Genomic DNA, 13012 nt, shown 5'->3' on the forward strand with positions numbered 1-13012 from the left:
TACAAGTGAATTCGTAGTACAAAGTGAACACCCCGAGCCTCTTGTGGAATACTCCTATTTATACTGAACTAGAGGAACTATTCCTAAGCTAACTTCCTAGAAGCTAGCAGATGTTATGACCCACAATTTGCATAACCGCTGCACCCATGTCTTGCTAACTGCTCCACGTTATGGCGCCCTTATTTCTTTTTGGAACTGCTATTTTATTTTAAATTTCAAATTTCCCCGCCCAAACGCCAAGGTGAAGCTGTCTTCCGCGCATTTGATTAAAATTCTTTAAGTCCCAAAACCTCGTGTTGGTCGACAGAATGCCCTGCCGACGGAGCCGTCGTTTCCTGTCGGCCTCCTCTTTTAGTTTGCTTTTCCTTCTTGATTGCATTCGACATCTTTTACCTTTTGGTAGGGTATAATCTCCACATTCATGGGCCTCTTTCATTACTTGTGCTTTCAACATGCCTTAGGTATATTTCGTGGTAACAACTTGATAAAAGCATATCACAACAACACTTACCATTGTTATCATGCATCAATCATCAAGCAAGGGACTTAGCATCCTGCAGCAATAACCATGCAGACAATACAACAAACCACCATGCAGCATGTGCAAGGCAATTTCAGGTCTGCAACCAAGCTTGCTAGGAGCCTGGACCAGTTAAGCCAGTTGGACATGTTATCCTACAGAAAGCAACAAGGCATAAACCATAGACCTATAGCACATCCAAATAACAAGCTCCTGCAGCAAGCCATGACCAAGATCATTTTATATTCGAGTTGCAGCCATACACAATAACACTTAGCAAATCATACAAACCAGTCCTGCAATCAATATATAAAGCCAACAAAATCAATACATGTTAAGTTATGGCATAGCAAAATTTCATATTGCACTTCACCTAACAACATCCTGCATCATCATGCCTAACTGCGAGCAAAGAAGTGACCTGCCAACATCCTACAATGACACATTCAACATAGTAGCAAATTATTCATCATTGCGATATCATCATCATTGCAACACACATACATACAACCTGCAGAATATCCATATTTAGAAGATGATAGAAGGGAATTTCAAATGATCAAGAAAACACTCACCACATACTTAATCACTCAACTGAACTGAACTTAACTGAACCAATATAACAGAAACGGGACTAAACTGGTATCCACTCAACTTCACCTATCATTAACAGTTAAAACTCATTTCACTAAGTCATTTCCTTCACTAACAGAATTTAACAAACCTAACCAACATCTCACTAAGTTCAAGACATTTAACTAACTGAGTTTGTAGTTAACTCAGTGAATCGCTTCTAACTAAATCCTAACCTCACTCAAATCCTCCATTTGATCTGGATCTCCTCTCTATATAATCTACTTTTCACCCTCATTCCATGACTACTGACACACACTGAACAATACTCTCATTTTTGCTCTCATAATTTATGTAACCTTTCTCAATTACCCTGACTTAAAGCTCCTCTTCAGCAGTCATTGAAGCTTCAACATGCTTGAGCTAGACTTCCTCATCAATCTCAATTCACTCTCGAGCTCTCCCTCTAATTCGCTCACATAAGATTTTCCTTGGAAGAAGAAGAAGATTCAAAGATTGCATAGCACTTTACCTAAACTCTGCCATCTGCTTCGATGATTTACTTCAATCATTCTTCACCATTTCATTTCACGCTTGTTACCATGATGTGGAAGCGGTTTAGGGGAATCAAAGCCTTAACCTCTAGGACTTTGATTCCGTGAGAGGAGGATTTAATTGTGAATCTAAACTTTAGGGTTCATCATACTTTGTTTCGTTTTGTATTTTGGAGCAAGATTTGGACTGTTTTATGATGATATATGGAATCAGGGGAGGGAGGTGAAGGAGATGATGTGGTTTGTTTGAGTGTTAGGTATCCGCCGCTGCTGGAGGTGACCTCCGGCACGACGGACTAAAGTCAAGCTCAGGGGAGGGAATTTTAAACTTTTGAACTGATGAGCCATGTGAAACACATGAAGAACGTGTGATTGTTCTGATAACTTCATACCTCATTGCCTTGATTGCACGGTTTGGGCTTTTTCTGCATACAAGCCCATAACATTTTCCATGTTGCACCTTGGATCTGCTGGATATACCCCCCAGCGCTACACCATCATATCAGTTGGGCCTTAGAAGCCCATGGCCTATCTGTTACACCATCATATTTGCTGGATATACCCCCCAACGCTACACCATCATATCAGTTGGATCTGCTGTAACACTTCCAATGAATCCACCATGGGGAACAGGTACACCAGTTGTGACTCAAACACCTCCTGAGGATGGTCCGTGTATCAAAATGCTGGTCAAACGTTCAACATCCCTGTCAGTGGGAGGGCTCAACCTGAGATAAATGATCATCAGAATGCTTTCTTCACTACAAGAGTTGATTTAGTTTATGACGTTTATGGACCATCGATTGTTGAGATGGAGATATGGCTCTGTGTTCTCGAGGACAAGATGAAAGTTATTCAAGGATCTAGTGCCTTTGGGTTGGATGATGCAGATATGTGGTCAGTACCTAGTGTAAAGATTCCTGCTAAGTTCAAGGTCCATGACTTTGAAAAATACAAAGGGGTTAACTGTCTTAAAACCCACATTCGATCCTTTTGTAGAAAGATGGCTGCTCATTCCGAGGATGAGAAATTATTCATGTACTTCTGTATCCATTCACTTGTCTTTGTCAACCTTTTTTCTAATACTCGTTGTCATACCGTGAAATTTGCCCTACCCTTCACATTAATCTTATAGGTCACTAATCCCAAACATTTGCATATCATCCTCATTCATTCATTTCATTGAATAAGCATGGTTCGACATATGCAGGCATCATTTTGTCATCATGTTAATAATGGTTCTGATTAATTATAACTTCGTGTTGATTTCAATTTCAAATTAACTTTTGAAGTTTGAATTAATTTTGAAGTTAGATTTGATCTTGGAAAATAAACTTTGTTTTAGAAATCATTTTGTTCTTTTTCGAATTAATTTTGGAGATTCAAGTTGAGTTGGACGATCCAAGTTGATTATTGAAAAGTCGAACTGATTTTGGAAATTTGATCAGTTTTGCATTGAGCCCATTCCATTGTTTTCTTTAAGCCCATTTAACTACTCGTTTTTTTTGGAGTTATCCATTTTTAACATAATAACCAAATTAACCAATATCCATTTTAAACCAAACTATCCAAAACCCATTTGCATAAACCATTTTCGTTATCACCTCATTCGAGAGATAATAGATAGAGGAGATGTAAAAATATGCAGAGTACCCACACTTGAAAATATTGCTGACCCACTGACAAAGCCTCTTGCGCAGCAGAAGCATGATGGCCATACTAGATCTATGGGCATTAGGGAAATTTCTGATTGGCTCTAGTGCTAGTGGGAGATTGTTGGTGTAAGCCCTAGAGGCCAATACTTTTGGTACTTGTATCGAATTAGATATTAATAATAAAAAGTTTTTTCTTTATTATGTTTGTTTAATAAAGTCCATAGAATAGCTAGTCCGTTTAATGTATCAAGTATGACTTAATCATGAGATCACACTAAACATAAGGACATTATTCTTAAAGTATCTGTAGTCGAGCTTTATTGTGAAGTGGGATAACATTAAAGCATGAAGACTATTATGTTTATAGACTGATGATCACATCTCATGGATTTTGGATAAAGAGTTAGCAAGTCTTAAACATAGGTATGAATATTAAGAGTAATATTTATACTGGATTGACCCGCTATGAGAATACTATATAGAATGTTATGCAAAGTGTCATAAGTTATTTTCATGGTGATAATGGTGTATACCACCCTTCGACCTGAAACCACTATGGACCCTAGATGTAGAGTCGAATGCCTTATTGCTGATCAAACGTTGTCCGTAATTGGATGACCATAAAGACAATTGATGGGTACTCCACGAAGCATGCTAAGGGACATGAGTGACCTAAATGGAATTTGCTCATCCTGCGTAACAGGATAAATGTCTATGGGTCCAATATTGAACTGGACAAGGATGACACGGTCTATGCCTTGTGTTCAATATAGACATAAGGGCAAAAGGGTAATTATACACATAAGTATTATCATAGAAGGATTTGTCAGATCACATGACATTTTCGTGTCTTGGGTAGCAATGATGTGTTGCTAGATACCGCTCACTGTTTATTATGTTAAATGTGTGATTTAATATAATTGTCAATGCCGCGAAAACATACAGGGTCACACACAAATGACGGATTGATGAGAAATAGAGTAACTAAGGAACATCGTAAGGTACGATGCACTTAAGTGAATTATAAAACATCGTAAGGTACGATGTACTTAAGTAGAATACAAAATATGGTAAGGTACCACGCGCTTAAGTGATTTTGGCATGTTATGAGATATGAGTCACATACACTTAAGTGGGTTTTTTAGTTTATAGCCCACACAAGTGATTCTATAAATAAAACCCTTGTGCAAAAGCATTAGCACTTGCAATTTCGTTTCTCTCTCTCTTTCTCACTCAAAGTCTTCATTCGTAGGAGCTAGCACTGAGATTGAAGGAATCCGTTCGTGTGGACTGAGTAGAGGTGTTGTCATCGTTCAAAATTCGTGATCGCTCCGTAGATCTGCATCAAAGGTTTCATTCGCCAAAAGAGGTAACGATTCTATCACTGATCATGTTCATTCGTAAGGATCATTAAAGGAGAAAATTTAAATTCCGCTGCATTTTGGATCGCCCTTCTCCTTCGATTACAACTTAAGAATGTAAACAACAGCTACTGCGCAAGCCGAAACTACAGAAGTTGAAGCTGGTACACTAAAAAACGCAACTTATGCACAAGCCAAAGCAATTAAACCAGCTGCAAGCCGCCTGCACTAGCAAAATTTCGAGCGAAAAGTGAATGAGAAACACGCCAAGCCACTAGCTACATCAATACCCAACAACAACCATGAGCAACCAAATTGAATACAAGCTGACATTGAAGTTAACGGAAATTATAAGCATGTAAACGCCGACAAGCCAAAACAACCGTAAAATGCAACTTAAGAACCAAAAAGCGAAACGGCAACACGCTGCAAAACAACAAGATAACAACTTAAACGGCGCACCAAATATCCAAACGTGAAGCCAACCAACTACTGCAAAGCCAAGCCAGCTGCGATGGCAACACTGCAGCTTCAACTGCAGTAAAGAAGGCTTCGAAACGGACCTCACAAAGGAAAGTTGCAGCAGAAATCAAAACACAACAGCTTAAACCAAACGGCAACATGAGAAGTGAAACACAAAAGGAAATGAAGTGAAATCCAAAGCGCAATAAGCCGCAAGCTGCATACGTGAAATGTAACAACAGCAGTTCAAAGCGCAACTTGACCAAGCTGCAAAGACAAAAACGACTCGAAAAAAATCAAAACACAAAGGAGTTTAAGCTCAAATTAAAACTGAACTCGTATCCAATATAAGAACCGGGTATAAATACAAGCGGTAATAGTGAAGATGGGGTCTCTCTCGACATTTTTTCTTTTTCCAGAATCCCTCTTCTTCTTTCTCCTTCAACCTCACCTGCAACAACCTCCATCATCACAGTAAGAACTCATCCTTCCCGCACCGCAAGAATCTTCCCCAATTTCCGGGAAACCACCGCAATTCCGAAATCTCGCGCTATCATTCCTTCAATCCATAACAGAAATGTGAAAGAAGAAGAGTAGAACAAGTGAATCAGAACAGAGAAGTGGATCGAGCAAAGATCGCTTGAGTATCGAATTCGACCGTCGCCGACGGCTGCACCATCAACGTCACCGGTAGGCCTCCCGTCTTTTCATATTTATATTTGATTCATTTGTGACGGTGATGTGAATCTCGTCTTGTAGAAATGTGACCGTGTAATCCTTGGTCACGCCGTACACCGTCGTTATTCAACTGTGGTTTCGTCCGTCGTGACGAGCATTATCTTTTTGGTATGGTGGAGTGGTTAGGTTCGTTATTGGTTTTGTTTAGGAGATTGAGACGGAGGACGACGTGAGAGTCGTTGGTTTGGATCGGCGCCGCCGGTTGCGAAGGTCTGGCGCGGCTAGGTCCGACGGCCGGTTTCGTTTGCTTTTTTCCATAGGTCATTGCGGGAAGTTGAAAGGTGGAGAATATGAAGGAAAAGAACCTCATGTTTCTCCTTATCCTTCACCTTGGCCCTTTGATTTGGCCCCAAGTGAGTTGCTGCAGTGCATACTCCTTCCACAACCAACACACCCCACAGATTGGGCCTGGAATTTCCCAGTTTAAGGCCCATCCTGGAATTCTGGTTAGATTCAATTGATAATTTTGTTAATTTGGTTTAGATTTTAATGGATGATTTGGTTTTGGAACTAATTCTTGTTGATTTTTTATGTAGAAGTTTATTTGTTAATTTTGTTGAGATTTTAATTGATGATTTGATCTTAGAATTAATTGATTTTTGTGTAGAATTTTATTTGTTAATTTGGTTTAGATTTGAGTGGGTAATTGACTGGGATTAACTTTTGTTAGCAAAATTAGAACTTATGTGATTTGCTAGACTTTCGATTAATTGTATAGATTTAATTTTGTTAATAGTTTAGAATTAATATTTTGCTATTTGTTTTGGATTTAATTCTCTAATGGTTTATACTTTGATCTAATCCTAACATCTAACAATTAACGTCTAATTCTTTACTTTTTCACATCTAACTTTTAAATTCCGCATCTAACCTCTAACTTTTAATTTTTGCTCCTAACATTTAATTTTTGCCATTTACCTTATGCAATTTTATTTTGTTATATCATATTGTGCATCATTCATCCCATTCTAAAATGACTAAAAATGGTTAAGACTTAAAAAAGATAATAATTCCCCAAGCATGGAAAGGACTTTGGACAAAGGACTTAGAAATTTCTTGTTAGGACCCTTGCAAAAGATCTTGGATAAATATTCAACCCGAACATGGAAGGAGCATTCAAGATCCAAGACAAATTGTAATCTTTTATGTGCTTTCTAGTTTAGGACACAATTGCACACACATGGCTTTCTCTTTGGCTACCTGACAATGAGACCATTTATTTCCTGCACTCCATTGTACTTTACATGTACCCGTTCCCCTTTCCGATGTACATGTTTACTTGCTTTCTTTTATTGCTTTATAGTTACTCCTTAGGCATTAGGGACGTTCACTCAAATCAAAAACAATAAGCAAACCCTTGATCCAACGTCAAGCGGTCTTTTTTCAAATTCAATAAGCAAACCCTTGATCCAACGTCAAGCGGTCTCTTTTCTCAAATCAAACTCAAAAACACAATAAATGGCGATTAGGATCGTACGTCACGAGCCTTAACGATAAAGAAGGGATGAGACTGGAGCTTTCCTACACTCATTCGTATTGATTTTCAACATTCGTATGTGTTGGCCCCTTCCAATACCTGTTTGTATTGATATCCATCACTTGTCTATGATTGATTCATTCCTTCTTAACCTGTTGTTAGGAAATTCTCAGTACCTTATTCACCGTGTTCCTCATTAGAATTTTCTACGGAGTTCTCGTTACCTTTTACACGATAAACCATATCCCCAGCAGAAGCCTAAACTTGTATTTAGCCCCCTCTATCCTTTAAGCCCAAAATTCCGTCTGGAAAACCCTCAACAAAAGCCTAAACTTTGTGCTTAGCCCTCCATACCCATGAAGCCCATAATTATATCTGGCCATCCTTATTAAAGTCCAGTCCCTGTCTGGCCAATCATTTTAATCTCCAACGAAATCGTCGATCACTCCAAAGACCAGGTCTCGCATAGAAAATCATCTTCAAAATCCTCTTACATAATATATTCTCAATCAAAGAACCTTGTCACTTCTTACCGATGTTTGCTAAATCTTGTTAGTAGAGACAAAAAAAAGGAGCATATACTACATGCATAACATATTGCATACATCATGCACACCTAACATTTCTTGCGCAATCACTCCATGTTCCCCACACATATTTCAACTCGTCCCCAACAATGGACCCTATAAAAAATCCAATTCGTTATTCCATATCCCCAGTAAACATTTCACTAATACTCTTACCTCATATTACATTCATTTATTCCTAGTGGGATTTTTTTTATATTCTAATATTTAATCATCTCTTACCTCGAATGTCTGAAAGTTGGTGTTGTTCATACATTCAGGTCTTAGAATATTAAATAGGAGCAACTGTCATACCCCAAAATTTTCCCTCCCCTTTAATTTTTACTTAACATCTGGTTTGAGACTTCAGTTGCATATCCATGACATCATAGTACATTTATTTGCATTGAAAATTACAAAATCATGGATTCAAAGGCCTTGGTCACACAAAGCATTGAAGGAGGTTGAGTCCTAATCTAGGGTTCTTTCATGGCATGTTTGTATTGGTGAACCTTTCATCTTAGTTATCTTCATCATGAAGCATAATGGAAACCCTAAGTCATTGGTGTTATGTGTAAGAATCATCAACATTATTCTAAGACCCTAATTTCTAGTTATGGTACTATCATCTATTTTGTGTGCATTCAAGCTTGAGGATCATATGGGTTATTTGGTCGTTCATGGAGGATTCATTGGTTTGATTAATAATCCATCAAAGGTTATGCTTGTTTATGGTCCTATTGCCTTAATCGAGGTGCATTTAGTCAAAGTTTTACATGCCCATGGCATTGCTTGATTAGAGTTCATTGGTTCAAGTCTAATTCAATGGCATATTTCATTTGGTGTAAGGGAATTGTGGTGCACATTCAAAGTCCACTTCATCAAGTCGTTGTCCATTCAATTTCATTCCATTAAACACATGATTCAAGTTTATTTTCATTTCATTTCCAAGTCTTGTTCATTTGATACATATCAATCCAGTGCAATACTAAATATTATTTTAATACAAGTCATTACATTACATGTCATTACACAAAAAAATTGACATTTCTACCTAAGTTGACTTTCGGTCAACTATTGAATTTCTGGTTAACCAATTGACCAAAGTCAACTAACCCACTTTGACCATCTCCTAAACCCTAATGTCTATTTCTCACTTGAATAGTCAACTTGGTCTTGCCATGATCCAAACTTTCACCACATTCTTCAAGCACAAGTCTCGCATGATTCCATAATTTCATGTGTGCATCCTTCAAAAACCAACCAATATATGATTAGAAACATGGCAAAACAAACGAAGAATTCACGGGATCATTTCAAGCAATGCATATGGCATCCCGTGACAATCATTCAATGCAGCCCACATAAATTCATTCACAAACACACAATAACAAAGGAAAAGCATCATGGCATTTTCATTATAAAATGTGACATACACATGTTCATGGAAAACATTTCAAGCTACATTACAATGAACTCATTAGAAATATTCCAATGGCACAACAACATGTAGCAAACATCTCCATAACATACCTATTGAACAACCATCATTGCAATACATAATATCCTAGCATTCCATCACACACAAGTTCAGTCCAAAACCATTCAAGTTTCCATCATCATCAACAACATGTAGCAAACATCTCCATGGCAAACCTATTGCAGCCCTGTCATCAAACCAATCCAAATAGACCATGCAATGCAAACCATCAACAATGCCAAGTGTAAGATGCCAATTTTGACCCTAAGATCCCTCATGCTATCTCATCATATGCATCAACATTGGGATCACAACTTGGCATCCTCCTTACCCCTCATTTATTGGGTTTACATTGGGAGAGATCACCAAGAACATTTGATTGTATCATACTTCATTTTATATTATTTACTAACCAAAATACTAAAAAATATGTCAATGTATAGCTTGTTACTTTTGTAGGTAGTGTGTGTATTCACTCATGCTCTATCAAGCTTATATCTAAGGTTTGAGACCCTCAATGCAAGGAGCTCAATCAAGAAATGGTTCACATTGGCTCTAAGTGTCGTATATGGATCCCGATGTTCTTCACATGTTATTTTGATCAAGAAATCATTAAGAGTTTGAAGTTGATTTGCCTTGGAAACCCTAATTCATCTGAGTATCTTGTGTGACTTCTTCAACAAGTTTCTTCAACAATTGATAAGATATTTCATGGGATACTTCACATTACATTATCTTATGCATATATGATCCTCCATGATTCCCAAAATTCAAGAGAATGTCAAGCTAGCAAGATGGTTCATGGTTGTTGACCAGAGGAAGTCAACTGGTCAAAACTAGGGCTCCCTAGACCCTATCTCCTACAATATCTGTCATATGAAAATGATTCCAAGAGAAAAGTTACTCAAAATGACATTCCAAACAACTTTCATGTTTAAGTCAAGATCTTTTTTTGCTTGGAAAGTCACTTTTTTATGGTGAAAGATTATAGGTCATTTTGTCTAAACCCTAGTTTGGAGGTCAACTTCCCAAGACCATAACTTGCTAAATTTTTATGAGATTCAATCCATTCAAATTTCATGATTAAATTAAAGATATCTAATTCAACTTTTATGTTTGTAGGAAGTGAAAATTCAACTTTCAAATGCATGTGCCAAGAAGAAAGATTATAGGTCATTTTGGGCCAATACCATTGAACAAGTGATTTTCCTCAACTTCTAAAATGCATAACTCCTTCATGTCAAATCCAAATGAGGTCAAATTTGTAACCAAATTGAATAGGTTTGAAATTGATACAACTTTTATGAAGGAACTTTTCTCATTTGAAGTTCATAGAAAAAGTTATTCAAGGTGGAAGAAGTGAACATTTGACTTGGGACTTAGAAAATTCTCAAATATGTTTGATTTCCCAAACTTCCACCTCAAAATTCATCATGATCCAAGCTTCAAATGAAAATGTGTTCAACATGAAAGTTGTTCCCCTTGATCTCACCTTCCCAAAAAGTCCAAAATCATATCATTTGGCCAAAGCATGAGGGACTTGCGCATGGATGTAAGTTAAAGCACCATTTGGATAATTTCAAGTTCCATTTTTCACACACATTTGCATGAGCTTCTAACATGATTTCAGCATGAAGTACATTGAACTATGGATCAGATTACATCACCTCATGGGCCTAGTGCACGCCCATGCATCCATCCAAGGGAGAATTTGAAATTTTGCCAAAATTGGAAGTGTGCAAATATCAATATCATGACCTATAAATAAGACCCTCATTGCTCAGAATTAGGGACCTCATGCCCAAGCTTTGAACCTGCAACCATAAGCCCTCACCATTGAAGGATAAACTTGAAGATTTTCTTTAAAAATTGAGTTTTAATTCTCCATTTGTTTTGAGATTGAAACTCCAAGAGTCCATCCCTCTTCTTGATCCATTTCACTTCCATCAAGCATCTGAAGCAAGACCAAGCATAATTGGAAGCAAGATCGTGCCATTCTGAGGCTCCATTGAAGGTGATTTTTTCAGAATTTTCATCTCTTCGATTCTCCCTCAATTCTCCAGCATTCTTGTTGATTTTTGGTTGTCTAAAGTCCTAGCAATGTAGGCAATAAGATTAAGTTGCCTTTAGGTCAAATCGAAGCAACTCAGTTCATGATCCTCAAAATTCAAATCCCTGTATCTTTTTATATACTTGGAATTGGACAAAATTGAGGACAAATTCGAGCTCCTGAGCATTTTTTCTTTGAATCCATGTCTTTGTTTTTCGTTTTAGTGAAGGTTGGTGGTGGACCAGTCCGGGGAGGTCCACCCAAGAAGACAACCGGAGCCCTAGCTCCTGTGGTGTGGTGGCATGCTCATATCCATCAGATTTTCTCTCCATGTTTTAATCTCATGCGTTGCTTTTAATTACCAAGCCTATGCCGCGTTGACTGTAGTGCATCATGGAACACGCGCTTATCACCATCTGATCTGCCACCTCGATTAATGAGGGAGATCAGATGACTCTCATTTTTTTGAATTTCTGATTATTTCATTTAATTGCTTATTTTTAATTAATTCATATTAATTTCATTAATAATCCAAAAAATATGGGACTTTCACCAAAAAAATTCAAATATTTTCCTCTTTCATTTTTTGAATTAAAATTATTTTTTGGATTAGTTTTGATATTTTTCATGATTTAATTGTTTTTGTGCATATTTTTAATTGTTTAAAAATACTTCTGACTTTTCAAAAATAATGAAATTTTTTATCCATGGTCTTTTGACCATGTTTGGCCTATGATAAATCTCTTGGCCATTTATTTGGTGTTTTGAAGAGGTTTTAGGTTTTTGATCAAACATAATTTAATTTAAATGCCTTTTAATTTGATTTTTTAATTGTTTAATTGTGTAGAAATTATGTTCAACCATTTTTATTGACTTGTGAAGTTTGACTATGTGTTTGGGCCTTGGTTAAGGTTGATTTGACTTTTATTGGATTAAAATCATTGGATTTAGGGGATTGATGAAATGTATATTTCATCTCCCAAAATGAATGAATGATTTTAATTTGATAAAATTCCTTCCATGACCAATTTGTGTTTGTCTCATTTCCCCTCCCTCTTCATCTTCACTCCCATTCTATCCCATCCCTCTCATTGAACAATGAAGTCTCAATATCCTAAGGCTAATTGGTTCATCAATAACTTTGGGTTAGATGAACCAATATAAGTATGAATGAGATTAGGTTCTTCCTTTGATCATTTTCTTTTTTTGTGTGGTATGTTTTAGGAGTATGGTTCATCATATCATATCTCTAACATGCATTAACACAAAAATTTCTATTTCCCGACCTCAGATAGTTGTGACTTCTACATAAGTCCAATTACGATTGCTTAACATAACGCTAAATTTTGACCCAAAAGCATAACATTCTAGTAAGTGAGATTGTAAGTCTCTCCCCTTTCATGGTATTGTATGGAAACTTGGCCTTTTTTCCTTCCTTTGGAAGATGTCTTGGTTCAAGGATCCATGCTTGTGAATAGAGGGTTGAGTGTTCTCCAAAGAATTACTTACACAATTGAAAAGCAAAAACTTCACTAACATCTAACTAACAATTTGACTAACTCTTTAATTTCAAGCC

The 13012-nt window shown here is 37.1% G+C and overlaps 2 long non-coding RNA genes across 4 annotated transcripts in view; both read right to left on the reverse strand.

Moving 5' to 3' along the window:
* The window catches only part of LOC127128977 (uncharacterized), a 45996-nt gene extending 44003 nt beyond the window's left edge, over window positions 1-1993 (reverse strand). For all 3 annotated transcript variants that reach the window (XR_007806104.1, XR_007806103.1, XR_007806105.1), the window contains exons 1-2: window positions 1626-1993; window positions 512-952 (exon numbers count right to left, since the gene is read on the reverse strand). This is a non-coding gene — a long non-coding RNA (uncharacterized LOC127128977). The remainder of the gene's footprint in view (window positions 1-511; window positions 953-1625) is intronic.
* Window positions 1994-4171: 2178 nt separating this feature from the next.
* LOC127125741 (uncharacterized) lies at window positions 4172-6258 on the reverse strand. Its single transcript, XR_007804801.1, has 2 exons — window positions 5126-6258; window positions 4172-4886 (listed from the first exon to the last, which is right to left on the reverse strand). It is a non-coding gene; the product is annotated as an uncharacterized LOC127125741 (long non-coding RNA).
* Between the last annotated feature and the right edge of the window lie 6754 nt (window positions 6259-13012).

This window comes from Lathyrus oleraceus, chromosome 3 (assembly GCF_024323335.1).
Source record: "Lathyrus oleraceus cultivar Zhongwan6 chromosome 3, CAAS_Psat_ZW6_1.0, whole genome shotgun sequence".
Lineage (NCBI taxonomy): Eukaryota > Viridiplantae > Streptophyta > Magnoliopsida > Fabales > Fabaceae > Lathyrus > Lathyrus oleraceus.